This window comes from Urocampus carinirostris, chromosome 10, assembly GCF_059441175.1.
Source record: "Urocampus carinirostris isolate Australia breed hairy pipefish chromosome 10, RoL_Ucar_1.0, whole genome shotgun sequence".
NCBI classification, from domain to species: Eukaryota; Metazoa; Chordata; class Actinopteri; order Syngnathiformes; family Syngnathidae; genus Urocampus; species Urocampus carinirostris.
Genome location: NC_142358.1, coordinates 37,555,035 through 37,582,400, shown reverse-complemented (window position 1 = coordinate 37,582,400; position 27,366 = coordinate 37,555,035). Strand labels below are relative to the sequence as shown.

The 27,366-nt window shown below is 42.3% G+C and overlaps 1 protein-coding gene and 1 pseudogene across 2 annotated transcripts in view; both read left to right on the top strand.

The window, feature by feature from the left end:
• lrfn1 (leucine rich repeat and fibronectin type III domain containing 1) overlaps positions 1-27,366 on the top strand; it is a 393,123-nt gene that overhangs the window by 329,562 nt on the left and 36,195 nt on the right. For both annotated transcript variants that reach the window (XM_088345470.1, XM_088345471.1), the window contains exon 4: positions 5,110-5,210. The gene's annotated coding sequence lies outside the window, so the exon portion shown is untranslated. The remainder of the gene's footprint in view (positions 1-5,109; positions 5,211-27,366) is intronic.
• LOC148358869 (U2 spliceosomal RNA) lies at positions 20,842-20,975 on the top strand (annotated as a pseudogene).

Sequence of the window (27,366 nt, the reverse complement as noted above, 5' to 3'; positions counted from 1 at the left end):
GGCCCCCGACAGAATGTTTGTTCTATCGTGTGGCCCCCGAGTTAAAATGAGTTTGACACCCCTGCTGGAGGGAGTAAGACATGTACGGGTGACCTTGACAAGTCCACCCTTGTTTCAAATTCCAGCAGGGAATCCGTAAATCACGTTTTCACTCGGCATTTTTGAAATTGCTCCCTTCTTTTCTTTGCCTGGGATCTTTTTCCAACGCCGTGTCAAAATACGATGCATTTTTCATCACCTCCTCTCTCGCCGCCCCCTCCTCTTTCGCTTTGTTCTCTTTTAGCTACAATGGCGCGGTGAAATATTAATGACAAGACTCATATTCACGGTCTTGATATTCCTAAAGTATTTGTTGTCTCTCCTGCTGCTTTCGCTTTCTTCCCGTTGTTTCGTAATCAGATCAACAAACGTATCGCAGCCGAAGCTGCCAAGTGGAGGAGAGGAGCGAGTTTAGTCCGTGAGATTATGAATGTTCGACTGCTTCTGTCTTAGCGTTGAGGAATTTCGCCCGGCTCGCCTCGGAATACTGTTGAGGACCGGTTCTTGAACGCCGCTCTCTAAGTGGGACAGTGTTGGTGTTCATTTGCACTGGCTGTTAATGAGTTGTGTCATATTAATGGTAATTAGACCCTCTAGTGGCAAGGTGGTAATATTTCCCATTTCTCTGTTGATTGCTTCTGTGCCTGCTACATCTTGTGACAGTGTTCTGGTTTCCCCGCGTCCCTGCGTCCTGGACGCATCATTTTTGCTGGGGACGCATTGTGTCAAATCAATGTGGACTTGGACGCCACTTTTTTGACACAAAATTGTCATTATTACCCGATTCCTTTTTTTTTTTAACAAAGATTTACCGCACTTTTTGTCAGGCAGATCCGCCATTGTTGTTTTGGTCTCGCGCCGATCTCGGCAAACGAGATCTCGTTGGCTTCGAGATGACGTCATTGTTTTGGTGGTTGTCGAGTGAAAAACAGTTGGTATTAGGTGCAAATCAACAAATAATTGGTAAGTTCTTCAGTGTCGGTAATAAGTCGAAACATAATACAGAAAGTGGTAACAACGGCAATAATTCCCGCACGAAAAAACGGCGGAGAATTTCTTCAGAAGACCGCGAAGGCAAGGAAAACACGGGTTTTGAAGCGAACGATTCGACGAAAGATAAACAAAAGAATACTCCTAGCAAGAAAAGGACTTTTCTCCCAAAATGGACTCAATTATATTGCTGGTTACGCTATGAGGACGATGATAATGGAGGCTACATGTTCTGTGATGCGTGCACCCAGCGTGACAAAAAAACTGGATTGCATGAATCGCTTCGCAATACGAACTTTCAGAAACAACGACAATGAAAACCACAAAATTAGCTATGGAAATTCCGTTGCTGCAATTGGACCTTGAGAAGGCATTACAACTGTGGTGGGACAGCAAACCACGAAGAATATATGAACTGAAAAATCTGAAGTGATTAAAACTGCATGAATATATAGACTAATATTTTAGCAATATTATTTTGTATAATGTACAATATTTTTGTGAACTGAAAAATCTGAAGTGATAACTAGTTTGTATTACCAATTAACTGTGATGATTAAAACTGAATGAATGTATAGATTTATAGATTTATTTATATATTTGTTGCCGATTTACAATTTCAACCTCGATAACACTGAATTTTGGGGATCCATAGATCTCTGTTGGGACCCATAGATTTTTGAGCATGCGAGTCCCCGGGATCCATCACTTTTCAGAGTTAAAATGAACACTGCTGTGACGATGCGATTTGGAGAGTTGGGTATCCGTTTTGTCTGATACCCGTGTCGACTCCGTTAGTTTCGAAAGGTTCCATTGCTTTAACGGTTCTCAATATGGTATCTAAAAACAGAAAAACTGACATACTTTTTACATAATAAAGCTTCCTTGATAGTGTTAAATTGAAAATATTACTAGCCCTTAATCACAAGGAGTTTCAAAGGACTGCACAGACCACAGATTATTGCAAACTAAAGACTATTATTACAGCATCCCCCAATCCAAAACCCACGTGAGGGCAAGGAAAAACTCAAAAACCTCTGGTCAAGTCATGTTTATTTGTGACGCCCTTAATCACGAGTCTCTAAGGACTGCACAGACCACAGATTATTGCCAACACCAGACTATTCTGACACCATCCCCTGATCTAAAACCCACATGAGGGCAAGGAAAAACTCAAAAACCTCTAGTCAAGTCATGTTTATTTGTGACGCCCTTAATCACGAGTCTCTAAGGACTGCACAGACCACAGATTATTGCAAACTACAGACTATTATGACACCATCCCCCGATCTAAAACCCACGTGAGGGCAAGGAAAAACTCAAATACCCCAACATGAGGAAAACGAAGAAACCTTGAGAAGGGACTGCACATGATGTAATCCCCTTCCAGGCTGCAACGGATGTTGCAAGGACAAATAAATAATACACACATATTGTCAACATGTGTGAATTTCTGTGGGGATGAATAAAGTGTCTATCTATATCTATCTATCAACATGAAATATAGGTCATTCAGAAGCTATAGAATAGAAGTGTGTTTTAAGCCTAGATTTCAACATTTCCACTGAGGTTGCAGATCAATTCGTGAATAATATATCCATAATGGCTATCTTACTATTTGGTACAGCACTTCTGGTTTTACTTTTTTCCCCGAATTTAAGAAGACTTAGTGCAAGTAAATAAACGCGAGGACAACTAGCGGTCATGAAAACAGAGAGAGTACACAAAAGGCTGACTAATGCATGAATTGGGAAAACTTTGAAAAGAGTCCTGTTGCTAAAAGCATGAATCACTTGTCTGAAGTCAAGGAATGACCTTTTGAATTGTTTGAAATAAGGAATGGCTCGTAGCTGTGTTGACATGTTTGGTAATGGAAAGTCAAAAATCATCCTTCACATTTTGCTGTCAGGACTCAACATTCTGGGGTTGATGGCCACATCGTTTCTTTTTTTATTTTTATCTTTGGAATAAAAGTAGACGTCAGAAAATGTGTTTTACGAGGGTAATTATGTATAACACCACACTTTAAAAACAGTTGGTTCAAAATTAAAGCAATTTTGGGTAAAACAAAACGACCAACACGATTAATTTTATGGAAACAAGCCCCGCCCCCCAAAAAACTATATATGATGTTTGCATGTTTTTTTGAATAAGACGATTCTTCAAAAGAGTATTATGTAGATAGTACATAGGGAGAGAACGAGCAAGAGATTGTTGGATACATAGAGAGAGTATGAGAGAGAGATTGTTGGATGGAGAGAGAGAGAGAGAGAGAGGGGGACAGCGAGGGACAGAGAGAGAGAGAGAGACACAGAGAGAGAGAGAGAGACTCGCAATTGGTGAAGGCTATTTTTATCCACAGTACCAGAGACGAATGTTATTGAATGAAGAAAACTGAGAAAAAGCCTGATGAGGGAAACATCTGTTTAGTGTATCTCAGGCATGTCTAAAGTCCGGCCCAGTTACAGCCCAGGATAGAATTTTTACTGAACACTGTTATGAAATTAATTATATCAGTGGGCGGCACGGAGGCGCAGTGGTTAGCGCGTGTGCGGCACAGTTCTAAAGTCTTGGGAACCTCCTGTGTGGGTTCAAATCAAGCTACCGGACTTACTGTGCGGAGTTTGTATGTTCTCCCCGTGCTTGTGTGGGTTTCCTCCGGGCACTCCGGTTTCCTCCCACATTCCAAAGACATGCATTTCAGGTTGATTGGCCGGTCCAAATTGTCTGTCCCTGTGTGCCCAGCGATTGGCTGGCAACCAGTTCAGGGTATCCCCTGCCCACTGCCCAATGATTGTTGGGATGGGCTCCAGCACCCCCGCGACCCTACTGAGGATAAGCGGTGCAGCTAATGAGATGAGATGAGATGGCCCGCCAGTAATGTTGACTGCAATGTGAGATACGTCTGTAATAAACGTGAGAAACAAGAGATGAAAAAGTGAGAGATGGGAAAAGAAAGAGAGGGAAAGAAAGAAATCCTAAAAATATAGAGAAAAGGAGGGAAAAGACAAGAAGAGAAAGAGAAAAGAGAAAGCAAGAGAGAGAAAAGGAAAGAAGGAAGAGAGCATTGATATCATTGGAAATTATTTGAATGCAACACAAACTTTTTCTTCTTTTTTCCGTGTTTTTTTTCTACTTTTTTTTTTAATTCCTTTAAAAAAATCTCATTGTGTTTATTTTTTTCCGAGCTGTTACTTTTTTCTTTTTGTTCTCTATTTACTTTTTTCCTACATTTCTTTCTTTTCTTTATTTCTGGCTTTTTTGTAAATTTTTCCTCCTTTTTTCTCTTCCTTTTGTTTCTTTTTTTCTCAGCTTTTCACTACTTTTTCATTTTGGTATTTTATTCTTTTTTGTTCTATTCCCCCTTTCCTTTAAGTCATTTTGTGCATAATTTTACATAGTATTTGGTCATGTTGGGATTAAAGAAGCAAAAACAACCCGAAGAGCCGTTTAGGACCCGAAAGAGCCGGTTACTTTTAGTGAGCCGAGCCGAAGAAGCCGGTTCTCGACAAATGCTACTAACTTTACTCAACTTCATTCTACTTCGACTCGACTTCAAAATACCGCATTTAGGACACAACGTCAGGGGAACCCGTGTATTTTCACCTTCATGCACTGTAACTTTGACTTCAGTCGCTTCTTAATTAGTAATTTTGAGCCCTCATTTTTGTCGCTGGCTAGATTCTCTTGTGCGCCGAGAATCTGCGCGCAGCTTAGAGGGAACACTGACAGCAACAGTCTCATTTTATCTGCCAGCCAGATGTACTCATGAAAATACCCTTATCTAGCTCTTGAGCCATCGGTTCCCGACCCCCTCATCTAGAGTCAGAAATGTATGCAGCTACCTATCCGTTTCTTTCCACTAAGTCCGTCGCTGAACTCAACCTCGCGTTGAGGATTTGTCATCCTAAACATTTAATAGGTTTAACATTTCTGAAGATTTCTCCAAGGTGCTTTACCCAGCATCCCAGGAAGGAAACATTCTAACCCTTTAGATTTATTTCAACGAGATATCTGACGACTCTCGGAAGAAGAATAAAACTCTTACTCAGCATTTAACACTGTTTCTTCTCTTTTTAGGTTCCTTGTTCACGAGCCAGCCATCCAGCCAGCGCCCCCTGTTGGGAAGCGGACGTACATTTGATGGGATTCCAGTAATGGAGACCAGAGCTTGACTTGAGGTAAGCTAATTTCGACGTGTAGCAGCAGCTGCCTCTTTCAACCTTTACTGGAAAGTGTTGCGTTAGCATTGGCGCATCAGCACATTCGAGCTGCGGCATATGCACATTAGAGACGGCCATTTATTACAAGGAAGACCATGAAAGTGCAGGTGCTGAGCAGAATTGGGTCAGATTTCTTTTTTTAAATCTGCTAGCACGTGTAAACGTAGTGGACTCGACTTTTGCCCGGTTTTTACTCGTCTCTTGAAGCGTGGACCAGGAATAATTGTACAGAAAAAATTGGGAATGCCCATGCTGGTGCTAGCAGGATGATATAGCTTATGCATACCTGTCAAGCTGTACGTTTTTGTCGTACAAAGTATGTTTATTATGCATTTTAAGACGTGTACCACGTACAAGAAAATCTGTACGGAAAAACGCAAATTCGTCAATTATGGGTACCATCCGGTATACACCGACTATGACGGAACGGCAAATCAATCGAGTCAAACGAGTTCGCCGCGGTAGCCTCTATCTCGGTATCTTTTTTTTTTTCGTTGCAACGAAGCGATAGGTCTGATGCTACTGTCAATTTTTAGAGAAATCCTTAAGTGGAGTGGAACCTCGGTTCTCGACCATAATCCGTTCCAGAACCCTGTTCGAAAACCGATTTGTTCAATCACCGAAATCGTTTTTTCCCATTAAAAGTAATGTAAAATCGTTTTAATCCGTTCCAACACCCTGAATGTTTACCATGAACGTAAACATGAAGCTAACCAAGGCTAATCGTAAGTTCGCCTTAGCGTAATCTTCCGTACGAAAGATTACGCTAACATGAACGTGTAAAAATAAAAAAATCAGGTTGTTTACACGTCATTTAGCACCAGGGTCTCTACAACAAGTGGCTAGCGCTTCATTGGAAAGGGGGCTCCGTTCCAACACCCTGAATGTTTTACGTAAACAAAGCAAATCGTACGTTCGTGTCATCGTAATCTTCCGTACGAAAAGATTACATGAACGTGTAAAAATAAAAAAAGGATAAAGAAAAGAATTATGAACAGGATTTCTTACCTTTGTGGTGGACGGTGGGGAAGAGAAAAATCATCAAAAGTTTTTCAACCTCTTCCAAAACTTGCGGCAGTTGCTTGCTTATAGCGCTAACTTCCTTAGCCGCATCACTCGATTTCACAGCCTCCTTATTCTTTACTATCGTACTGATAGTAGATTTAGCCATGCTGTATTCACTAGCAAGATCGGAAATTCGTACACCTCTTTCATATTTAGCTATTATGTCTTTCTTAAAGGCAATAGTTGTACGAACAACTTGTTTTTTTTCACCTGTCCTGCTTGCACCGACCTTCTTCGGAGGCATAATTAGGGGCTAAAACACTCGTACGCCGCCCAGCATCGCACCCTAGCGTACCGGCGTTCGAACTCCGATTTTTGTCATGAACCGGAACAGGACGAGAACCCAAATGCGTACCGTTTCTCACACAAGCCTTTTATCTTACGGGAAATGGGGAGTCATGCACGTTAGGCAGCAGTCTGGCGTGGAATGACAGAATTGATATCGAAACAGGATATCGAAATTAAACAGGACAAACTAGACGGGAACGAAAACTGGAGAGAATAATAAACAGGACGAATGATACCAAACACGAAATGCAGGCAGGAAACCGGACCGAGTCAAAACCCACGTCTTGCGGGGCAGAAGTTCGTTGACGGACTGACAAAGGGTAAAAGCACTGAGCTTAAATAGCAGGGAAGCCAATTTGTCAACGAGCCGCAGCTGGCGCCACACAGGCGGTGCCAATTGGGCGCCATGGCAACGTGACAATTCATCTCTTTGCACAAGCTACTAAAAATTAATTCTTCGTTAAAACTGAAGAAATAATAGTTATCCATGTCAGAACAAATGGAATTTAAATACACATTTATCAAGTTAAGTTTATTGTTTAAAATCGATTAATATAGTATCTGTCCGGAATGATATAATACAAATTTTATTTTCTGGCCATATCACCAAGCCTCATTAAAATTAACATTTATATCAGGGGTCACTGTTCAATTTGAACCGAAAAGCTACGTTTTGTAACTAATTTCCTTCAAGAGCTACCAGTATTTGTATTTCCAGAATAATAATAATAATAATACGTTATCTTGTTATTACTTTGTTGTTACTGTGTTGGTATTATCAAGTTGTGAAGATACCTATCATGTCAATGATATTTTCAAGTCAAGTCATATTTATTTGTATAGCCCTTAATCACAAAGAGTCTCAAAGGGCTGCACAGACCACAGACTATTACACAGGTGTCAAACAGGCGGCCCGTGGGCCAGATCAGGCCCGTTAAGGGATTGAATGTGGCCCGTGAGATAACACTCAGAGAAGCGCAAGAGAAAAACAAGCTCCAGATTTAAATATGTCAACTTGAAGTTGGCAAAGCCAGATGCCTCGAACAAAGACACTGTACTTGTATTTCTTTTTCTTTTTCTCTCTCTCTCTCTCTCTTTTTTTCTACCCCTTTTCTCCCACTCTCTGTCTGTCTCTTTCACTCTATGTTGCTCTTTTTCTCTTCCTTTGTTGCTCTTTGTTTCTTTCTCTCTGTCTTTTTAACTTCTTTTGCTATAACTTCCTTTTCTCTCTTTTCTCTTTCTCTCTTCCTACCCTTCGCGCTTTCTTTTCTCTTTTTTCTCCTTCCGTCTTTCTGTTTCTCTTTGGATTTCTTTCTTCCTCTCCCTTTCTTTTTCACCTCTCTCACGACTTTTTATCTCTTTTGATTCTCACGCTCTCTCTCTCTTTTTCTTTCTTTGTCCTGCCCTCTCTCCTTTTCCCTCCCTCTTTATTTTATCTCTCTTTTTCGTTCTCTTTAATCCACTAGTCCGGCCCCCGACAGAATGTTTGTTCTATCGTGTGGCCCCCCGAGTTAAAATAAGTTTGACACCCCTCGACTATTATGACACCATCCCCTGATCTAAAACCTACATGAGGGCAAATAATACACAGATATTGTCAACATAAAATATAGGTTATTCATATGCTATAGAATAGAAGTGTGTTTTAAGCTTAGATTTAAACATTTCCACTGAGGTTGCAGATCAAATCTCAGGGGCGAGAGCATTCCACAGCACCGAGGCCCGTATGGAGAACGTTCTCGAACCTGCGGATTTCTTCTTGGCTCTTGGGATCATTAGTAGACCAGGATTGCACCAGTTAGAAATCAAATTTCCCAGAAAATCACAGTGACCCGTCGCTGGTGAGCTTGCAAAACCCGTTGGGGCTACTCACGTTTTAGGGGGGCTACCTGATGCCTGCTACCACGTTGGTGACCCCTATATGCTTTATGAGCCGTGTTCCATTTTACCCAAGTAGCTGTGGTTAACGAGTCTTAATTCGACTTGCTTGAACTTGCGGAAGCACTACCCACTTGCTACTTATATGAAATATGTGATCCATGTCCATTGAAGATGGTTTCCGGTAGAGTCCCTGAAGTTGAAATGGGCTATAAAGTGCAGCCATACCTAGCGCAGGGGCCCTAGATCATACAGCATGCCAGTGTTCATTAAAGGTTGGCGCAAGGGAGGATGGACTTAATGATCCGTGCTGTGTCTTCGGAGTGCAGTCGGCCGTGAATAATTGTGCACATCTGAAGTGCGGTGGGTACCTGTGGCTCCCTCAACATCTGTCCGTTTTGTATTTGTTAAGAGAGGGGGGGCGTTTTTTGCATCAACGGCTACACAACCAAAAGTAGTTTTGGGACAAAAGCGTTACAAAGTTAGTAACTCAACTGTCGTTACTACTTGGAGCGTTTCTGGATTACTCAGTGTTCTGGTTTGCCCGCGTCCCGGCGTCCTAGACGCATCATTTTTGCTGGGGACGCATTGAGTCAAATTAACGTGCGTCCCCGGGACGCAACTTATTTGACACGAAATTGTCATTATCATTTTTTAACAAAGGTTTACCGCACTCCAAGCTTTTTGTCAGGCAGACTTTTTGTCGAGACCCGGCTTCTTCGGCTCGGCTCACTAAAAGGAACGGGCTCTTTCGGGTCCTAAACGGCTCTTCAGGTTGTTTTTGCTTCTTTAATCCCATCATGACCAAATATTATGTAAAAGTATGCACAAAATGACTTAAAGGAAGGGGGGAATAGAACAAGAAATAAAAAAATATCAAAATGAAAAAGTAGTGAAAAGCTTAGAAAAAAAGAAATAGAAGGAAGAGAAAAAAGAAGGAACAATTTAGAAAAAAACCCAGTAAAAAGAAAAAGAAATGTAGGGAAAAAGTAAATGGAGAACAAAAAGAAAAAAGTAACAGCTCGGAAAAAAATAAACACAATGAGATTTTTTTAAAGGGTTTTAAAAAAAGTAGAAAAAAAAACGGAAAAAAGAAGAAAAAGTTTGTGTTGCATTCAAATAATTATATCAAGTGAATCTTGTTGCCAACATTGTACCTCCACTAAAAAATGTGATTAAGTACAGTTTTGTATCTTACAACCGACTAAATAAGCCCCCAAAAATGTTAATATTATGCGACAAAATATATCAGGAAATAAAAAGAAATGGATATCTTGTGAAAGAATTGTAAGAACAAACGAGGTTTTTAGGCCGTACAACCTTTGGAATAGTACATGAGTCAATTCATTCAAAAGAGAAAAATCATTTTGCATTGCCGGAAACTCAGAAAAATGTAATTTCATGTCAAGTTTTGGACATGTTTGATAATGAATTATCTTGCCACACTTGGGATTGCCGTTGCTCACTGTTGTTTCAAGCGTTGCTCACCGACTTTGTGTGAACGCTCAGACCCCAGGAAAATTACAGGGAACTTTGCTTGTAACTCTATCTAATGAGTTTAATCGGTATGCTGCCTCACACTGACCACGACATCTTCTCGTTTCAATGAAGACGTAGCTTTTTGGAGCGAAAATAGCAATACCCCTGCCGATATCGGTCGGTCGGTCTAGCCACGTCCCGCTGTGTCCGTAACCTCCCTGCCGGCTGGAGCCGAGAGGAAATTGCTCTGTGATAGGAACAAAGAAATCCGGATGGATTATTCTCACGCTGTGCCGGGTCAAAGGCAATGGCCTAGCGCGAAAAGTTAGCTCAATCGTGTTGCTGCGTTGGACGTCGTGCACGATCGAAAAGAAAACGTAGGATTTGTTTTTTGCCATTGATTGAGTCATACAGTGAGCTGGGAGAACTGCTGCAAACAGGGAAACCGAGTCATCAATACCGCCTATAAAATCATCGATTGAAAGACTGTACTCCCTAATTTCATTGGATACGTGGGTTGTGAGACTAAGAGGAATCAAACACTGGATCATGTGTATAGCAGCATAAAAAGAAGATTCATCAGAGGAAAACAAAGCTATGAACAATTCAATGATATCTCTTCCCTCGGTTATATACATTTGGACAGGTTCATATTGTCGCGGTTGCCATGGCGCTCAATCGGCTCCGTCCCTGTGGCGCCAGCTGCGGCCCGTTGACGGATTGGCTTTCCGTCTATTTAAGCTCAGTGCTCTCACTCTTCCTTTGTCAGTCCGTCAACGAACCTCTGCCCCGCAAGACGTGGGTTTTGATTTGGTCTTGTTTGCTGTTGGTATTTCCTGTTCGGTATTGTTCCTGTTTATTTTTTCCTGTTTAATATCTGTTTCCAGTTTCGTTCCCATCTAGTTTGTCCTGTTTAATTTCGATATCCTGTTTTGATATCAATCCTTGTCGGTCCCGTTGTTCAATATCGGTTTCCAGTTTCGTTCCAGTCTAGTTTGCCGTTTAATTTCGATACCCTGTGTTGATATCGATTTCAATTTTTTTTTCTAAAACATGTCTCTTACAATATTTGCTCTGATAAAATTCCAAGTACCTGATTAAGATTTTTTTTTTTTTATGTCAAACTAAAATATAAACAGACTTTTTCAATTGTTACCAATAGCATGCATCTAGAGCATCGTTTTACCTGTTGAATACGTACATTTCTATGTGATCTTGTTGAAAATAGCTAAAAGATTTGGCATATGTAGCTAATTGCTAACGGCTTGCTAGCTGCATTTCTTAATCAACCACAGTGGTTTTTTTCTTTTCTTTTTCCGTTTTTCATTAAGATTCCTCGGACATTTTTAGCTAGCTGCTCTCCGAAGAGTAATTTAATCCGGGCTGTCGAGTCTGACGAAGCACAGGACGCAACGGCCCGACTCGAGTTCACGGGTGCGCGCGCAACATTATGCTAGCCGGCAGCCGAGAAAGGTCCGCTCAGAGTAGATAGCGCGGCAGAGTTTGCGGCGATGGCGGCTGCACCGAGGAAAGGAAACGGGGTCAAGTTATTAGCCTTCCGTATTCGACATTCCGCCAGCCTTATTCCCGCCTCGTGTTCCTCGGGCCGATTCTCACGTCGAGGTAATCTTGGCGAGCGGCTCGTCCGTGCTTTTGAGGATATCGAGCGCGAAAGGGTTAAAAGCGCTTGTCGCCGTGTTAAGATCATCTCAGGGGCCGCCTGAGAAATCGGCTTTGCTTTTCATGTTGTGTTGCATTTCGTACGTACTTTGTACCTTTGAGACGGTGAAGTGCAGTGGATGGTCAGTGAATGCCAGGGTTGAGGTTGAAAACGGGATATAGGGTTTCAATTTGAGCTTTATCAAGTTATGGATAGAGCCTGCGTGTGTGCGTCATTGGGTTTCTTGCCATTTTCAAGAGCTAGGGGCTTAATATAGGGTTAAGGTTTCCAATTAAGATCTCAAATTGTGATTTTAAAGTAGACCTTCATTATATCCAGACAGAAGAGCAGCTTCAGTGACAGACTGCTGTCCACTGTCTTGTACCATGGACAGACTGAAGAGATCTTTTCTTCCTCATGCCATGAGGCTCTTTAACTTCACCCGGCGGAGTAAAGGCCCACATTAAACCACACCCCCTACATTGCATATTACCGTATTTTATTGCAATGTGTATTCTGTGTAGCACAATCTAGATACTCTATATAACACGCTACAGTGAGTATTAGCACGTCACATTGGGTATTTGTATATCGTATTCCTTTTGTTTTTTTATTGTACTGTTCTCAGCGAAGGGATGCTGCTGGAAATGTGAATTTCCCTGTGGGGATGAATAAAGTATCTATCTATCTATCTCTATCCATCTATCTAATGTCAAGGTTTCAAATCTAACCTCTTAAAGTTTTTAAAATTCCGATTAAATGCCAGTAGTAGTATGCGTAAGCGTAGTCTTGTTCCAAGGACAGACTGGGGTAATTTCTTCCTCAGGGCATGAGGCTCTTTAACTCCACCCGGGGGAGTTTAAGCCCACCCCCACATTTGCATATTACCCTATTTTTATTACAGTGTGTATTTTCCGTAGCACTATTTAAATACTCTATAGCAAAATGTGATATTGGGTATTTCTGTGTGAATTTCCCTAGGGGATGAATAAAGTATCTCTCTATCTCTCTATCTATATCTATCTATCTAATTGCTGTTAAAAATGTCGACAAAAATGTTCAAACCTCATATTGTTAGAAAATAATATAATGAAATTGTGAATGTGTTTAATTGCTGTTAAAAGTATCAATAAAATTGTTCAAACTAAAAAAATCTATCTAGCTATCTAGCTAGCTCTCTAGCTATCTCTCTGGCTAGCTCTCTAGCTATCTCTCCAGCTATCTCTCTAGCTATCTACCTATCTCCATCTAGCTATCTCTATCTAGCTATCTATATATTTATCTATCTATATATCTATCTGTCTCTATTTATCTATCGATCACAATCACGAAGGGCTGCACAGACCCTAGCTATCTAGCTATCTATCTAACTATCTAGCTATCTAGCTAGCTATCACAGGCACATCTATAATAGTTCAACTTAGGTTTAGAGTTTACTTCTGTGCTCTTCACTTGTATTTTACAGCAGGGAAATTCCCCTGGTGTGAGTAAAGAACGTTCAAACGGGTTAAAAATGAAACGTATCTTAAAGGAAAACGACGTTGGATGATCTTTTTTTATTTAAAGTTTGAAAATCAAAAGCTAGCGCAACTCAGCTGCGATATTGTCGGACGACTGAGGCGCTCCGACACATTCGTGTTGACGTGCATCGGCTGAGAATCGATCCTTTATACATCACACACTTTTTGAAGAGGGGGTTGTGGTTGGAACGTATATAGCAAGAATACTTTGAACCCCCCACAATCCCCCCTTTGGGGTATTGTTTGTCTTGCCACATCAAAAGCTTCCAGTACCGTACACATAAACAAGGGCCAGTGCACCACGCACCCACGCTCTCTAGTTACCGATGCCTTTAAGATTCCATTTACATTAATATCCCAAAATAGAATAATCAGGGTGTTATTTCCCCCCGTGACTAAGTATAAACAAGCGTCCCGGAGTGTGTCGAGGGACGTGGAGGGAGCCTCTCATGTGTTTGTCAAGCCTGGAGTTTAGTCAATAATGAGGACAGCTCTTTTCATAGAGGAGATGCACAATTTACAGCTGTTCTTGGAAAAGGAAAACCGTGTCAGCTTCCTGGAATCATGAAAATACAGATATGCTTTTGCCAGAACTACCTCCCACAATGCTTTTCTCTTTTTTCATTTAGTTTACAATTATGTGTGTTCTGGAGAGACTACAATACAATACAGTAATTTTTTGTACTGTGTATTCGCTATGGGTCCCAAAGTTTGCAGTAAACGCCTGCGACCCTGAGGACAGGAAGTACCATATTTTCTGCACTATAAGGCGCACCGGGTTATAGGGCGCACCCCCAAAAAATAGTTTTTGGTCCTATATTTTCCATACATAAGGCGCACCGGATTATAGGGCGCTACAATGGGAACGTCGACAAAACAGTCAGATAGTTCAGTCAAACTCCAGTTAACATTCCGAAAGCTTGCAAAGAAGCAAATACGTGTCTCAGACATGTACGGAAACAGTGTCTGTACGATGTCACCAATCACTCAAATGCATCGTTCCAGATATCATTCGGAAGGTTAAAGTCTTGGGATTCAGGAAATGCCAAACATTTCTTATTTTCCATTTTATTTTTTGCTGGCAACTGTGTGGACAGCAAAGTAAGAATTTTATTGTGCAAGGAAAGGGGGTTCTTTACTGTGCATATGACAATAAACACTTTGAATTGAATTTAGTTTAAAAATAGACTCATCGCAGAAACATACCGGGAACAAACAAGATAACGGGAAAATATAAAGCCGCGTGGCTCACCCAAGTTCTCTTGCAGCCATCAAGTTCAATAATGATACGTAACCACGGTCTTCTTACAACCGTAAGTGTAGTAAATCTAGGAGAGTAAAATATTTACAAATTCAGAATAGTAAAAAATGTTTTCTCTATGCCGTAGTGCAACCCAACCTGTGATTCACGTTCATCTTTTTCGGCCAATTGCAGGCTGTTTCGCCCCTTTAGCCTATGCGAGCCTGTAAATGATAAAAAGGATCCGCCCCCTTTACCTCCGAATAACTTTAGCCAATAGTGACTGATTCAAATGATGATTGACACATTGGTTAGCCAATGAAACGCCGGTAAATAAATCCCAGCTTACACCGCGTACTACTTGGCCTTCGGGGGAAAATCTAGTCGGCGGCTGCTTGCCTTTGTTGCAAGACTTTGCGACTTAATATTGATCCATATATAAGGCGCACTGTATTATAAGGCGCATGGTCAGCTTTTGAAAAAAAATAAAACCTTTTAGGTGCGCCTTACAGTGCGGAAAATACTGTACATAACAGAATGAAAAAAATTTTAGTAATTGAGTTTGAGTTGTGTATTATTTAAGCGCATAAGTGTTAAACCCAAATCTGGCCCTTGAAGTTATTTTATTTGGCCTGAAATACACAATTGGTAGAAGCACAAGAGAAAAATGAGCTGCATCTCATCAGACAACGAATTGCAGTGTTGAATATGTTCACCGGATGTCTCCAAAGACTTGCGCCACTCGCAAAGCACCCACTGTATTTGCTGACTAACGTTTATCAACAAGAGAACATCGAGGAAACCCATCCCGGGAATGCAAATTATAAACAGCACTGATTTTGTCTTTGCAGAAGTTTCAAGAAGCTTTAGCTTTTTTTCTAAAATAGATATAAAATCTGACAGGAAAGTTTTTATATTCAGGGACTTTTTTCATTTAAAAAAATCAATACAAATATGTTTGCTATATTCAATACTACTACTTTTTAAATGTTTTTAAAGAAGTAAATCAGTCATTTAAAGTATTGTTTGTATGCTATTTTTGTCACTTGCCAGTCAGCACGAGTTTCCCTAAATTAAACTTTTGTTTTTATTTTTATTTTTTTGCAAATGCACGAATAGTAAACACCACAAAATTACATCTTGGTGAAATAAAAAATAATGAGGGGAAAAGAAAAACTTAAATCAAATCTTATATCCCGGAATCATAATCTAACTGTGAGCCTCCGAAAAGACCCCCAGCCTTCCAATTGGCCCCATTTGATGATAATTACTCACTTGTCCAGCCCTCATGAGAATGTTTTTCAACCAGTGGATCCCCAAAATTTGTTTGACACCCTTGATTTATCATCTTCTAGTGGTAATAAAACAATGTTCATCAAAAAAATACTTGAATAATAAGCAGAAATACATAACTGTCATAAAAAGGCATTTTTTTGTATACTTTAGGTGAGGCTCACCTAGATAAACCTGACATGACTGTTCACCATCTTGCTGCCACGGAGTCGAGTTTACTGTCCAAGCTCAGCTTTAATCCAAAACAGAGTAAGGAGCAAGGAGTAGTCGAGGTCGGAAGCAAGTCGTAAGCCAGAACGAGGGAGTAGACGTAGTCGGGGACAAAAAGAGGTCGTAAGCCAGGACGGGAGAACAGACGTGGTCAGGATCAAAACAGGTCGTAGCCGGAGACAGACGGGAGCAAAAACGGGACAGGTGGGAGTCAGGGTCGAAAAAGGCTTGCCTAGTCTTAACTGAGGTTTGCAGATGGACTGACAACAGGGGATTGACAGGACTGGGTTCAAATAGTGACAGGGAGCATATCAGAACCCACGGCGGTTGGCGCCAAATGAGCGGGCACAGATGAATCACATCAGTAATCATGACAAGCTTACTGTTGTTCTTTATTTTGACTCGGATGTGCTTTTTAAATGAATGTCACTATGGGCCAATCATGTTGCGCAGCCCCACGGCAATGAGGTCCAGGGTTCAATTCCAGCTACCACGGCCTCCCCCGTGCAAAGTTTGCATGTCCTCCCCGTGCCTGCGTGGGTTTCCTTCTGGCATTCCCAAATTCCGAAACAATGCATGGCAGGTTAATTGCCAGGTCCAAATTATGCCTAGTTGTGAATGAGTGGGTAAGTTGTCTTACTCCGTTGGCCCTGCAACTGTCTGGCAAGCAGTTCAAGGTGTCCCCTGCCCACTGATGGATGGATTTTGCTCTTCCTTGATTCACACACCTCGTAGGGCTGATGTGCTTTTTTGTAACCTCGAATATTTAATAAAAATAAAGGACTCTGGTGCGGACCTAAAACAGGTTGGACTTTCCTTGTTTGAGGGTTTTGTACAGTCCTCTCCTGTTTACCTTGCAGGTTTAAAATCCACGGAAACCATAAACTTGTCATGAAACCAAATGAGGGTATGGTTTGAAAGTAAAATTTTTGCCCGCATTTTTCATCACAAATTGTCCAATTTCACCTGGCTCCTCTACAACCGGTCCCAGGCCACCACTGCTCCGTTGCACATCTGGAAAAGACCTGGCAGTGTCGCTTCTGGCCATTGGCTCGTACCAGAGACCAATCTGTTCCCGTGATTCGTTTTGGCTCGCCTGGGCGCGATGAAAATTAACGGAGGGCACTGCCCATAGTGCGCCGTGATGGCGCCGGGCCTGACGCGTTAGCGAATTGGCAGAAAATGCAAAAGTTGCCCGAACCGGCTCGTCCTCGCGTTTTTCTCGTTGGATATTTCGTGGTGGGATGGCATCAGCGGGAATACCTGAGATGAATCGAGCTGATTTATTATTCATGGACTCTGTTATGGCGTCTGCTAATTGGCCGGTGAGGCCTTCATTTCCCTGTTCGTAGAGAGTGGACATGGCACACCTGCTGAAGAAATATAGAAGTGAGATCAAATTACCGGGGCTGGCTTCTCAGTTTAGGATTTGTCGCTAAAGGAGGGTTCAATGGGGTTTTTTACCGACACTGTTTCTGTGAAGGAATTGTCTTCATTAAAAAAAGCCATTTGGGTTAATGGGAAATTAATTGGGACAACAGCGTGTTCTAATGGGTGGCCTAATGCCTCACATCTCTGGGTTTGATGTAGGCTTCCTGTGTGGGTATCAGCTATACTTTAAACTTAAAAATGTGGAAAGTTGCGAATCTGCTGGCTTTACTTTACTTGTCACCTTTGAGAGGGTCAGAAAAATCCTCTGACCCTATTTCGTTGATTTTTGACCTACGGTACTAGAGTGTCCATCTAGTAAATTTCATTTTTTTTCTCCTACTATACCCCAAGTAAGACATTAATCTGATCAAAGGTTGGTAATGTACAGTAAGTTTGTTGTATAGCAGAGGGTAGAAATTTATGGTAATTCGTAGTTAATGCATTTCAAAACCTAGGTACCAGATGAAAAAATATACATTTTTTAAATACAACTTATGTGTAATGTAAATGATTGAATAACATTCTAAATGGCTGTATAAGTAAAGTAAAAATTAAACTGGATTCACTTTTAGTGTGGCGTGACTTGAGCTGGTCCAGTGGCGTAGCGGTGGATGCAAAGCAGGATGGATGGGGCTGCAATAGACATTGTATCAGAAATTAAGTTTTTAGGGGTCATAATAGACAATAAATTAAGTTGGAAAACACACATCAGACACATACAAACTAAGGTATCTAAAAGCATTTCAATAGTTAATAAAGCCAAATTCCTTTTAAACTATAATGCATTGTATTTATTATATTGTTCTCTAGTTCTGCTATACTTTACATATTGTGCAGAAGTCTGGGGCAATAATTATAAAAGTTCACTCCAGCCCCTTTTTATACTTCAAAAACGTGCAATAAGAACCATACACAGGGTAGGATATCGGGATCATACTAATATTTTATCCATGCAGTACAAATTATTAAAATTAGATGATTTAGTAACGTTTTTCACAGCACAACTGCTATTTAAGGTCAACAAAAACATAGTTCCAGAAAACATCCATAAATTATTCATTCCGAAAGAGGGAAATTATAACTTGAGGGGCTGTAGTGAATTCATAATCCCGAAGGAGAGAACCACCAGGAAAAGTATGTGTGTGTCTGTGTGTGGAGTCAAACTTTGGAATAATTTTCAAGAAATTTTAATACAAAAAACATGTGATAGCTCAAACCAATAGCAAACATTTTATATGACATCGACCAAAAGCAGGCAAGTATCTTAGAGCTGTAACTCTACATATGCACGAGCAAAGTTTTCATTTCATGTTTGCGGGCACGCAAAATTATTAGTTGTACAGTAGAGAATATTCAGTAAAGTGAGTTTGAAAAACATATTTTTCCACACCCTAAAGTGAGAATGTCAGAAGGGGAGGCGCCAAATCCTCGGGGGTTAACTGTAAATATTAAAGGAACAATTTGATACAATTCGCAATAACTGGAGACATGCATCGTGGGATGTAATTCAACCAATAGAATAACGGCATTTTCACAATCCTGCAATGCAAACCATCAGAAGACCGGCATTTATATGATTTATACCAGAAGCAGACAAAGTATTAATTTTGGGGTGTACAAAAAAATGTTGTGTATGGTGGAGGAAATTCCATCATGATTGGCCCAAAAATTGTATTACACACACTAAAGTAAAAACATATTATGGCGGGGATGCCATATCCTGGGGGTCCACAGTAGATTATATTATATTTACATTATTTTTATTGTCGGTCTACTTGTGTTGCTTCAACTTTTAGTGCAACCCATTGGTGTTTCCCCTGTTTGTTAGCAGTTAGCTTAGCACACTTGCCTAAAGCAAAGCTTTGTTGTCATGACTGATCATGTGTAACAATTGCTTACATAACAGATTACTAATTTACTATTATACTATGTCATTTGTTTATCAATAAAATATGACAGCTTGTTAACCAAACCAAATGACACAAACATAGCCATTAAGTCGTTTTTGTCTTCCAAACAAGCAACAAAAGGCGCTCCGAGCGAATTATATGAAGCGCTAACATCTCAGTGACTTTGTTCCAACCAAATTTTGTGACCGATTCATCAAAGGCGCTAATTAATTTGCGACAAATGTTGAAAAGAAATCCTTGATAACGCCGTTCCCTTATAACAGCCCGGGTTGTAATTATTCGCAGGCCAGCCGCAAGCACGGATAGATCTAAAAAATGAATTTATACTGCCTCATCATCTGTCCAATCAACGGGCTGTTAATGTGATAACACGCTACCATCGGGCCTTCAAACGAATCGTCTGGAATAAAGAAATCCCCATCTGTCATTTTGCTTGGTGATGCCTACTCACCTGTTAGCATTTAGCATGTATTTAGAATCTCATTTCTTTTACTTGCGTACAACAAGTCCAGTCAAGTCATTTTTATTTGTATAGCCCTTATTCACAAAGAGTCTCAAAGGGCTGCACAGGTTATTACACAGACTATCTTTCAGACTATTATTACATCATCCCCTGATCTGGAACCAACATGAGGGCAAGGAAAAACTCAAAAACCTCAACATGAGGAAAATGAAGAAACCTTGAGAAGGGACCGCACATGTGGTATCCCCCTCTCAGGATTACCAGACAGCAAAGGATGATGCAATCACAAATAATACAGATACCGTAAATCCCGGACTATAAGCGGCTACTTTTTTCCCAAATGTTCAGCCCTGCGGCTTATTCAGTGAAGCGGCCAAATTATGTAATTTTTCTAACGGCCACCAGCGGCGTTGGAGTATAAAAGGTAAGATTAAGACCAGTACGATATGTGCGCCAAGAAAGACTGCAACCTTTAAGTTTATGCAAACATTGTCTGTAAAGGAAAGGTACGTTCCGATAATGAGGAAGACGCCCTTGATGGCGATAGTTATGAGGAGGAAGTTGAGGACGATCTACCGTGAATTTCACAGTTACGGGATGCTTTCTTTTGACAGACACGTTTGATGCATTGCGTGTTGGTACCTTTCAAAGGAACAGTTTGGGATGAAAGTTATATTATTATTATTAAAGCTTTGAAAACTCTCTCGGTGTACCGTCTTTCTTCGTAAATATGTGCAACCATCTATAATATGTATTTGCAACTGTATATTTTTGTAATGTATTTATTTTAGAGATTTATTCTGTTATGTGTTCTACGAGCGAATCAAAAAGAAGGGGCGGAGCAAACGCGGGCTGATGGGAAGTGGGGTAAAGCTGAGTTACCGGTAGATCTGTCTGTTGTCGCAGCGGACAATAGTGGATATATATTTTTCCCACCCTTAACTTTGGAAATATACATTTTGTTTCCTTGGATTACTTTCAACGGGACCCGGACTTTACAAGTCTGCATCATACGTTAATTACGGGTATCATTTTCCATTCATGATGCCGATTGTGGTTCTAAAATTGTCTACTATTCATTTAGTTTCATGATTGTGGTTCTATCGTGTATTATATATTGAGTTAGTTCCTTAGCTTGGCCAGGCTTTAGGGCTAGCTTGGCCTTTTGGCCGTACCTCTTGCCATGATCTTTGATTTTTGCATTTCGGAGATGGAATAAGAGCTTGCTCTGTCCACTCCACGCACCGGCCCGGTATTGCAGTACCTCCGGGAACGGTGCATTCGCATTGATCGCAGCAAGGCTTTAGGGCTAGCACCTTAGCTTGGCCTTATGGCTGAGAGTAAGTGTCCCGGTTCCTAGGCATTGTAGCATATTATGAACTGACCGATAACGGATAATGGATAATAAATAACGAAGATAGAACAATAACCCTTAAAAACCCCAAACCCCCTCAATCATGGAACGTATAGCTTGGTCTGGGTTAAACTTGTGATTGTGTCACAAGTTTTAGTGCGTGCACATGCGGCTTGTACAGAGGTGCGGCTTGTGTAAGTACAAAAGTGGCAAATCACTTAAAAAGTGATGGACGCGGCTTATAATCGGGTGCGGATTTTACGGTATATTGTCCACAAAAAGTATGGGTTATTCCTATGCTATAGAGTAGAAGCGTGTTTTAAAATATAAACAACAATGAACATACAGTAGAGACCCCCTGGATAAGACATCGATCTTACCATGCATACCTTGTGATAAACAATGTATGAGTCCAAATCTCTCCTGAGAGCCCAAACTAGGACCACAGGGCCATTTTTCAGTTCTGAGGTGGGGATCACAAAGTGAAAATGCCGTATAGCGGGGTATAAAAACCCATAGTAACATACCTGTCAACCTCCACGGCTCCATGCCCGTACAAACTGTTGTATTTCCCCATCAGGGTTGGGTAGGGTTACTTTAACTGGATTACTTTCAATTACAAAAACTAAAATAAATGACTTTTTCTGACAATGGGGTATCAATGTTATTTATTTTTAACAATGAGAGAATAATTGAGCTGCTAATTAGAATCAATATATTTTATACATAGAAAAAAGTGGCGTTTTCTGACAAGGTGGTCCGGTTTTAATTTGTTTTGTTATACGAAAAACGTAAATAAAATGAAAATATGTCTATAAAACTGAATGAGTGAATATGTTATAATATAAACTCATTTACTTTTCTAGTTTTGTCACTTCTTTTTCAACGTTTCACTTCTCCGAGGCCGTAATATCCAATGTGTCGGTTTATTTTCCTCTCTGTATCATTTAACAGATGTTTTATTCTAGGTAAAGATTTTCCCGCCGGCAGCACATCTCGAGTGTTTTGCGGCGTGCGAAAATAAAAAACATGCGATATTTACTTTACGAATGACACGGGAAATCAAATGATGCACGAGGAGCCCCATTTCAACACGGCGGTCCCTAATGGAAAAACATGGAGTCTCTTGTGTAGAGTTAATTTGATTTCTGTTTTGCGCCGTAATACGGGTCTTTGTGTGCGTGAGTGTTTTTGTGTATTTTTGTGTTTCAGTCGAACACACCGGCGACAAAACTGTTATTGGAACAATATGTCACGGTTGAACTTGAAAACAACAAAGTCATGCGGAACAAGAAGGGAATCATTTCTTGTGCTACCTTGGTCATGTTAATATTGGCATAAGCATTTACGCTCGTGTATCCGGTATCAATCCCGTCTGTCCCGTACTGTCCAGTATCTTGCTCGTGTATGCAGTATCTGGTATCGATCCCGTCTGTCCTGTCCTGTCCGGTATCCTGCTCGTATATCCAGTATCGATCCCATTTGTCCCGTCCTAACCAGTATCTTGCTCGTGGATCCTGTATCGATCCTGTCAGTCTCGTCCTGCTCGTGTATACAATATCAGGTATCGATCCCGTTCGTCCCGTCCTGTCCGGTATCTTGCTCGTGTATCCGGTATCGATCCCGTCTGTCCCGTCCTGTCTGGTATCTTGCTCGCATTTTTGTGTTTCAGTCAAACACACCGGCGACAAAACTGTTATTGGAACAATATGTCACGGTTGAACTTCAAAACAACAAAGTCATGCGGAACAAGAAGGGAATCGTTTCTTCTGCAACCTTGGTCATGTTAGCATTGGCATAAGCATTTACGCTCGTGTATCCGGTATCAATCCCGTCTGTCCCGTACTGTCCAGTATCTTGCTCGTGTATCCAGTATCTGGTATCGATCCCGTCTGTCCTGTCCTGTCCTGTCCGGTATCCTGCTCGTGTATCCAGTATCGATCCCATTCGTCCCGTCCTGTCCAGTATCTTGCTCGTGGATCCTGTATCGATCCTGTCAGTCCCGTCCTGCTCGTGTATACAGTATCAGGTATCGATCCCGTCTGTCCCGTCCTGGCCGGTATCTTGCCCGTGTATCCAATATCTGGTATCGATCCCGTCTGTCCTGTCCTGTCCGGTATCCTGCTCGTATATCCAGTATCGATCCCATTTGTCCCGTCCTGTCCAGTATCTTGCTCGTGGATCCCGTATCGATCCTGTCAGTCTCGTCCTGCTCGTGTATACAATATCAGGTATCGATCCCGTTCGTCCCGTCCTGTCCGGTATCTTGCTCGTGTATCCGGTATCGATCCCGTCTGTCCCGTCCTGTCCGGTATCTTGCTCGCATTTTTGTGTTTCAGTCAAACACACCGGCGACAAAACTGTTATTGGAACAATATGTCACGGTTGAACTTCAAAACAACAAAGTCATGCGGAACAAGAAGGGAATCGTTTCTTCTGCAACCTTGGTCATGTTAGCATTGGCATAAGCATTTACGCTCGTGTATCCGGTATCAATCCCGTCTGTCCCGTACTGTCCAGTATCTTGCTCGTGTATCCAGTATCTGGTATCGATCCCGTCTGTCCTGTCCTGTCCGGTATCCTGCTCGTGTATCCAGTATCGATCCCATTCGTCCCGTCCTGTCCAGTATCTTGCTCGTGGATCCTGTATCGATCCTGTCAGTCCCGTCCTGCTCGTGTATACAGTATCAGGTATCGATCCCGTCTGTCCCGTCCTGGCCGGTATCTTGCCCGTGTATCCAATATCTGGTATCGATCCCGTCTGTCCTGTCCTGTCCGGTATCCTGCTCGTATATCCAGTATCGATCCCATTTGTCCCGTCCTGTCCAGTATCTTGCTCGTGGATCCTGTATCGATCCTGTCAGTCTCGTCCTGCTCGTGTATACAATATCAGGTATCGATCCCGTTCGTCCCGTCCTGTCCGGTATCTTGCTCGTGTATCCGGTATCGATCCCGTCTGTCCCGTCCTGTCCGGTATCTTGCTCGCATTTTTGTGTTTCAGTCAAACACACCGGCGACAAAACTGTTATTGGAACAATATGTCACGGTTGAACTTCAAAACAACAAAGTCATGCGGAACAAGAAGGGAATCGTTTCTTCTGCAACCTTGGTCATGTTAGCATTGGCATAAGCATTTACGCTCGTGTATCCGGTATCAATCCCGTCTGTCCCGTACTGTCCAGTATCTTGCTCGTGTATCCAGTATCTGGTATCGATCCCGTCTGTCCTGTCCTGTCCTGTCCGGTATCCTGCTCGTGTATCCAGTATCGATCCCATTCGTCCCGTCCTGTCCAGTATCTTGCTCGTGGATCCTGTATCGATCCTGTCAGTCCCGTCCTACTCGTGTATACAGTATCAGGTATCGATCCCGTCTGTCCCGTCCTGGCCGGTATCTTGCCCGTGTATCCAATATCTGGTATCGATCCCGTCTGTCCTGTCCTGTCCGGTATCCTGCTCGTATATCCAGTATCGATCCCATTTGTCCCGTCCTGTCCAGTATCTTGCTCGTGGATCCTGTATCGATCCTGTCAGTCTCGTCCTGCTCGTGTATACAATATCAGGTATCGATCCCGTTCGTCCCGTCCTGTCCGGTATCTTGCTCGTGTATCCGGTATCGATCCCGTCTGTCCCGTCCTGTCCGGTATCTTGCTCGCATTTTTGTGTTTCAGTCAAACACACCAGCGACAAAACTGTTATTGGAACAATATGTCACGGTTGAACTTCAAAACAACAAAGTCATGCGGAACAAGAAGGGAATCGTTTCTTCTGCAACCTTGGTCATGTTAGCATTGGCATAAGCATTTACGCTTGTGTATCCGGTATCATTCCCGTCTGTCCCGTACTGTCCAGTATCTTGCTCGTGTATCCAGTATCTGGTATCGATCCCGTCTGTCCTGTCCTGTCCGGTATCCTGCTCGTGTATCCAGTATCGATCCCATTCGTCCCGTCCTGTCCAGTATCTTGCTCGTGGATCCTGTATCGATCCTGTCAGTCCCGTCCTGCTCGTGTATACAGTATCAGGTATCGATCCCGTCTGTCCCGTCCTGGCCGGTATCTTGCCCGTGTATCCAATATCTGGTATCGATCCCGTCTGTCCTGTCCTGTCCGGTATCCTGCTCGTATATCCAGTATCGATCCCATTTGTCCCGTCCTGTCCAGTATCTTGCTCGTGGATCCTGTATCGATCCTGTCAGTCTCGTCCTGCTCGTGTATACAATATCAGGTATCGATCCCGTTCGTCCCGTCCTGTCCGGTATCTTGCTCGTGTATCCGGTATCGATCCCGTCTGTCCCGTCCTGTCCGGTATCTTGCTCGCATTTTTGTGTTTCAGTCAAACACACCAGCGACAAAACTGTTATTGGAACAATATGTCACGGTTGAACTTCAAAACAACAAAGTCATGCGGAACAAGAAGGGAATCGTTTCTTCTGCAACCTTGGTCATGTTAGCATTGGCATAAGCATTTACGCTCGTGTATCCGGTATCAATCCCGTCTGTCCCGTACTGTCCAGTATCTTGCTCGTGTATCCAGTATCTGGTATCGATCCCGTCTGTCCTGTCCTGTCCGGTATCCTGCTCGTATATCCAGTACCGATCCCATTTGTCCCGTCCCGTCCAGTATCTTACTCGTGGATCCTGTATCGATCCTGTCAGTCTCGTCCTGCTCGTGTATACAATATCAGGTATCGATCCCGTTCGTCCCGTCCTGTCCGGTATCTTGCTCGTGTATCCTGTATCGATCCCGTCTGTCCCGTCCTGTCCGGTATCTTGCTCGCATTTTTGTGTTTCAGTCAAACACACCAGTGACAAAACTGTTTTTGGAACAATATGTCACGGTTGAACTTCAAAACAACAAAGTCATGCGGAACAAGAAGGGAATCATTTTTTCTGCAACCTTGGTCATGTTAGCATTGGCATAAGCATTTACGCTCGTGTATCCGGTATCAATCCCGTCTGTCCCGTACTGTCCAGTATCTTGCTCGTGTATCCAGTATCTGGTATCGATCCCGTCTGTCCTGTCCTGTCCGGTATCCTGCTCGTGTATCCAGTACTGATCCCATTCGTCCCGTCCTGTCCAGTATCTTGCTCGTGGATCCTGTATCGATCCTGTCAGTCCCGTCCTGCTCGTGTATACAGTATCAGGTATCGATCCCGTCCGTCCCGTCCTGGCCAGGATCTTGCTCGTGTATCCAGTATCTGGTATCAATCCCGTCTGTCCTGTCCTGTCCGGTATCCTGCTCGTGTATCCAGTATGGATCCCAATTGTCCCGTCCTGTCCAGTATCTTGCTCGTGGATACTGTATCGATCCTGTCAGTCCCCTCCTGCTCGTGTATACGGTATCAGGTATCGATCCCGTCCTGCCCGGTATCTTGCTCGTGTATCCGGTATCCATCCCGTCCTGTCCGGTATCTTGCTCACATTTTTGTGTTTCAGTCAAACACACCGGCGACAAAACTGTTATTGGAACAATATGTCACGGTTGAACTTCAAAACAACAAAGTCATGCGGAACAAGAAGCGAATCATTTCTTCTGCAACCTTGGTCATGTTAGCATTGGCATAAGCATTTACGCTCGTGTATCCGGTATAAATCCCTTCCTGTTCAGTATACTGCTCGTGGATCCTGTAGCGATCCCGTCTGTCCCGCTCTGTCCGGTATCTTGTTCGTGTATCTGGTATCGATCCCGTCTGTCCTGTCCTGTCCGGTATCCTGCTCGTGTATCCAGTATCCATCCCATTTGTCCCGTCCTGTCCAGTATCTTGCTCGTGGATCCTGTATCGATCCTGTCAGTCCCGTCCTGCTCGTGTCTACAATATCAGGTATCGATCCCGTCTGTCCCGTCCTGTCCGGTATTTTGCTCGTGTATCCGGTATCGATCCCGTCTGTCCCATCCTGTCCGGTATCTTGCTCGCATTTTTGTGTTTCAGTCAAACACACCGGCAACAAAACTGTTATTGGAACAATACGTCACGGTTGAACTTCAAAACAAAAAAGCGGAACAAGAACGGAATCATTTGTTCTCCAACCTTGGTCATGTTAGCATTGGCATAAGCATTTATGCTAGTGTTTTTGCTTGGAAAGCTTGATTCTCTGAAGTCCAAACAACAGGCCTGGGGCCATTTATGGTCCGTTTTAGCTTTGCGGTATAGACCCCTGGTTACATTAATCCGTCGGAATCACATAGTGACCTTGCCGTATAGCGGGGTATATAAAACAATTTTAATGTGTTTCTATGCCTTTCAAACCCAAGTACCCCAGAAAAAGTACTGACGTGTAATAAACGTGTACTTATACGATTAAAAAATGTGACGTGACTTGAAAT